At 41.2% G+C, this 5,685-nt stretch overlaps 1 long non-coding RNA gene across 1 annotated transcript; it reads left to right on the forward strand.

The window, feature by feature from the left end:
- Positions 1 to 525: 525 nt before the first annotated feature.
- On the forward strand, positions 526 to 1,547 carry LOC115788088 (uncharacterized). The gene is made up of 3 exons (XR_004020566.1): positions 526 to 677; positions 963 to 1,167; positions 1,369 to 1,547. It is a non-coding gene; the product is annotated as an uncharacterized LOC115788088 (long non-coding RNA).
- The last annotated feature ends 4,138 nt before the right edge of the window (positions 1,548 to 5,685 follow it).

Raw genomic sequence — 5,685 nt, forward strand, 5'->3', positions numbered from 1 at the left:
CATTTATGTGTGTTTGCATCTCAAAGTTAAATGCATTTATGTGTGTATCTAATTGTGATTGTTTGCCTTCTGTCTTCAGTGTAGACAGGATGTTTTTAATAAATCAAAACTCTGTTTTGTCATCACATAATTCTTATGTCTTTATAAAATTAATACTCAACATTTTTACTGTTTTGTATTGTTGTAGGTGATCCTGGGGTCACTCCAGACCAGTTTGACTGGTACTTTTATCAAGACAGAGCTTTGGGCCTCCAGGTGGAACTGAGCTCTGACTCCTTCTGTAGTAGAAAGATCGTGCTGGGATCCCTCACGAAGACGCCTCTCCGGGTGGACCACAGTGCTACAACAGTCCGTATTATTATTTCTGTTTCTCACATATAATTATGCAATGTTTAGACTTAGTCTAAGCTGTTTAGGCTTCTTGCACCGCAGAGTTCTGAAATATATCCAATGTTTATTTCTGTCTTTTTAAAGGTTTTTAACTTACTAACAATGTGCTGCCACTGCTGGAGTGCAGTAGCGCTGCTAGCCCACTAGGGGGGCTCACTAGGGTGAGCTTGTTAACCCAATTTTCTGTTGCAGAAGAAGAAAGGTTGCTGGAGTCTGAAACAATAACTTTTGAACTGCCGTTATTTTATCAAAGTTGTTTTCTCACAGAGCATGGGAAATATATGCCTGTAAGTATGAGTGTGTTCTGAGTTCGTGTCGAGTAAGTCATGTAAGGTAATTTGTAATTAATATTTGTGCTCGTTAATGCTAATCGCATTAGCCTGTCTATGGGAAAATCCATTATATGTTAGCATGAAGCTAGCGGGATGCACGCTAACTATTGTTTACCTTTTTCTGGTGGTTATACCAGCTACAGTTTGAGATATTAAAGCTTCAATCGATATCGTGTAATATGAGAAATATAGTATGTTACTATATGCATGTTGTAATATGTTCTTTGTTGTGTTTTGTAGTTTTACAGTGCCTTCATTAGAGAGACAAATAAACCCTGCGCTGATGGCGGAAAGCTTTTGCCTCTTCTTTTGAAGAACTGTTTATCTATCTGCCAAACTGGGCACCCACGTACAGTGAGGGCAGAATAAACAAGCTTAGTAAAAGTGACCATTGATGGCTGTGAGTCGCGCTTCAGTCCTGGGAAATCTTTTGTGGTGGAGTATGGTAAGACAATTACATGATTACATTTACAGCAAGAGAGACAAAAGAGAACAAAAGTGTTCTAGCTCATCATAAAATCACTTGTAACCACATACTTTATCTGTAATGTGTTTTAGTGATAATTGTGCATATTTTTGATGTATAAAAATCTTTTTTAAAAAAAAAATTTTTTTTTTAACTGAAGTTATTGTTTTCTTCTTACAGGACATGCGTGCACCATCCAAAACCAAACTTCACAACCTGCAGTTCTGTATTTCACAAAAATTTTTGCTGGAACTGAGACTCATCAGACCAGGCAACATTTTTTTTTTTAAGCTTTAATTGGATGAAAAGTTAGTAAAAAAACATGTGAAATACTTCAATAAAATTTACTTCTTTTGGTACCTTATCTGCCATTTTGAGTCATTTGCATTAGTGTGTGACTATAGATATCAGATATAATTTTAGTTCAAGGTGTTTGGAGTCAGTTTTATTTAGATTTACAGATACTTTAAATGCTACGTCATCCATTCATTTTCTTCCATATATCCAACTTGGGTTTGGCTGTAGATGTGAATGACTGTCTGTCTCTTCATGTTAGCCCTGCGATAGATTGGCGACCTGTCCAGGGCACACCCCGCCTCTCACCCCATGACCCTGAATTGGATAAGTGAAAGAAAATGGATGGATGGATATACAGTAGTTATGCTTCTGTTACTTTGTCAAAGTATTCATTTTTATTATTTATCAAATACATTTACATCACTTTACATGATGTGCTCTGTGTATGCAGCGTAATTTCATCTTAAGTGGGCTGGACGAGTACCACTATAGCCTGAAAATTGTCTGAAGAAAAGAAAAAAAAACACTTTCAAATTGTCCCCCTTACTAACAATTAGGGGTGGGACTCGATTAAAAAAATTAATTGAATTAATTACAAGCTTTGTAATTAATTAATCGAAATTAATCGCATTTCAATATTTAACATGATAAATATTAATTTAAGTTTGGTTGATGAATAAATCAATATACATAAGCTTAAACTTCAAAATCTTGTTTATTTTCCCACCAGTCTACTACACAGACCAATGAAGGGTGGAAGTGCTCCTGTGATAAGCAAACTCCTGAAATTAAAGTTAAGCATCGTAACTGGATAGTTTTATTCTACATTAATGTCTCACTTGTTATAGTTGGAACTTAATCATTCACTCAGCTGTATTCCTTGATGTTGTTATGCTTGTTTTAACAGCTTATTTTGAATCAAAGACTTAAAATTAAACCACAAAAAGGAGAAAAAGTTCGTTCTCCGTTTAACAGCTGTTTTTACACAGCTGTGCTTCGCACTCACGGTTGCTAGGCGACATGAGCTACACAGAGGTGAAGGCAGCTGATATGAAGGCTAGCTGCTCACTTCCGGCCTTTGTGGTGTTCGTGGGCTGCGAAAGACGTGGGCCGGGTCCTTCGCAGGATGCGGCCCCTAATTTGGACATTGTGCGTCGATATAATCTGTATGCCGGGAACTCGCGCACTGAGAAACGTTCCACGGTGCAAAGTGCGATTAAAATGCGTTAAAATTTTTAACGCGTTAATTTCCCCGTAATTAATTAATCGAAATTAACGCGTTAAAGTCCCACCCCTAATATATATATATATATATATATATATATATATATATATATATATATATATATATATATATATGTTGTGTTATGTAGCGTCATGCCACTCCACGCCACTAGGTGGCGCTGCTGGTAAAATGAAAATGGTAGGCAGAGTGAGAGTGAGAGTGAGAATGAGAATGTTTACATATACCTTACGGGACTGTGCTCCTTTGTTTTAGTTTTTGTGCCTGATGTGCTACGTTGAATAAATGCACTGAGATATACAAGAACGTGCTTTACTTGTCACACTACTACAAATTGGCGACGAGGGATCCTGCGTGTTTTTTTTCTGCCGATGTTTTTTTTCTTCCTGCTGAATTAGCATGGCTGCTAACGTTCATCCACCACCGTTGTTTTTACCTTGCCCAGGAGAACCTGCTTTACCATTCAACATGTGGATGCGTATGTTCAGCAATTACTTGCTGGTAATTAATGCAACAGGGAATGCTTGGCCTGATGCCCAGAAGAGAGCGACATTATTACACTGCTTAGGAGCCGAAGGTCAACGAACTTTCTACTGCCTAACAAACACAGGTGACACTTTCTCTTCCGCTGTTGCTGCTTTGGAAAAACACTTCTCGCCTAAAGTCAACATTGTTGTAGAACGGCATGCTTTCAGAAAGCGAACACAAGCACCACATGAGACAGTTGAGCAGTATGTGACTGCCTTACGTGACCTTGGTTCTAAATGTGACTTTGATGATAAGACAGAGGAAATGATCCGTGATCAGTTAGTCGAACACATTTCCAACTCCAGCATAAGAGAGAGACTTCTGCTCGAACCTGACCTGACATTAGATAAAGCGGTTACTCTCGCAGCACAAATGGAATCCGCAGCTTACCAAGCTAAAGCACTAACAGTTAACAGCAACAGACATGTCCAAGCCATACAATCTCGTTCATACTCAGCTACACAGCGTAATAAATCTGGTGTTCGACCTGTTAAGTCACCTTCTGCTACATCAACGCCTGCTAAAAGTTGCTTTAGGTGTGGTTCAAACAAACACCTTGCTAATGCTCGCCAGTGTCCAGCTGCTAAAGCTACATGTAACCTCTGCCAAAAAGTTGGTCACTTTGCTCGTGTCTGCTGCTCATCTAAGACAAGACAAGTTCGTGAAGTTCAGCTACCAGATCTAACTGTGCTATATTTGGGAGACACTTTGCATGCATCAAAAACCCTACAGTGTGACATTGAATTAAGCACGCCTACTTCACCTACCAAGACCCTTCGTCTCACTGTCGATACAGGCTCTGCAGTTTCCATACTGCCTCATCAAACCTACAAAGAACACTTCAGTGGAACACCACTGTGCCCCCCTGACCTCCGCCTAGTTACTTATACAAAGAAAACAATCCCTGTACTAGGCTGCTTACAAGTTGAAGCAAGTAGAGGAATTACTACTACGCCAGCTACATTTTTTGTTGTAAAACAGGGAACTCCTCTTCTTGGCCGTGACTTGATGGAGACACTGCACATCTGCATCGCTGGAGGTGCTGTTCTTCCTCCATGCACTGCCCCTGCTGCTCCCGTGATGACAACAGATGGATCACCTACATCGCCCATCCCTGCTGCTCCTGATATAGGCTGTGTGAAATCCTTTGTTCATAAAGTAAAACTAGATCCTTCAGTTAAACCTGTACGGCAGAAGCTTAGACGCCTTCCTTTCGCAGTGAGAGCTCCAGTTGCAGCCGAACTGGACCGCCTCCTGAAAGCTGGAGTCATTGAACAAATCGATGCATCACCATGGGTTTCACCAATTGTGGTAACAGGACGTAAAACAGGAGGAATACGACTGTGTGCAGACCTCCGTGAACCAAACAAAGCTGTGATCACAGACTGCTATCCTCTGCCACATGTGGATGAGTTGTTTGTCAGTTTACAAGGTGCCACACTATTTTCTACGATCGACCTGGCCAATGCGTACTACCAGCTGCCTCTGCATGAAGATAGCAGAGATTTAACTGCATTCATTACACATGAAGGTCTCTTCAGATTCCGCAGAGTTCCTTATGGACTTGCCTCCGCGCCCTCAGCTTTTCAAAAAATGATGTCTGAGATTCTCCAAGGTCTTCCTGGTGTCCAGAATTACCTGGATGACCTCATCATCTACGGTAAAACTCCTGCTGAGCATGACAGCAACCTGAATGCAGTGCTTCACAAGCTCAAAACTGCTGGCCTGGTGCTAAATGAAAACAAATGCCACTACAGAAAGACATCTTTACGCTTTTTGGGTCATGTCATAACAGCAGATGGCATTCTCCCAGACAAAGAACACATTGATGCTGTTTTGAATGCTCCTCCACCCACTGATGCTGCTGCATTGAGGTCCTTCCTTGGGTTGGTGTCTTGGTATTCCAAGTTCTTGCCCAACTTTGCAACTATTGTGGCTCCAATGCGTTCTTGTGGAAGTGGAACAAGCAACTATGTATGGACCACTGAAGCACAGAAAAGCTTTGAAGAAATTAAGCAGCTTCTGGTGAACAGCCCTGCTCTTGCACTGTTTAATCCTAACCTACGCATCGTGATATCCACTGATGCCAGTGATTATGGACTGGGTGCTGTTTTTGCCCAAGTTCAGCCTGATGGAACAGAGAAGCCTGTGGCCTTTGCTTCCCGCACACTTTCTGCACCTGAACAAAAGTACTCTACTGTCGAGAAGGAAGCACTAGCATGCGTGTGGGCTACAGAGAAATGGAGAACATACTTATGGGGTCGACGCTTCACCCTTCGAACGGACCATCAAGCTCTGACCACACTTCTGAGCACAAAAGGAATGAACAGAGCTGGAATGCGCATTGCACGATGGTCTGCCCGCCTGTTGTGTTTTGACTATGATGTCGTTTACCGACCGGGTTCTCAGAACTACACAGCAGATTGCCT

The sequence above is a fragment of the Archocentrus centrarchus genome, chromosome 11 (genome assembly GCF_007364275.1).
Source record: "Archocentrus centrarchus isolate MPI-CPG fArcCen1 chromosome 11, fArcCen1, whole genome shotgun sequence".
In the NCBI taxonomy this organism is placed as follows: Eukaryota; Metazoa; Chordata; class Actinopteri; order Cichliformes; family Cichlidae; genus Archocentrus; species Archocentrus centrarchus.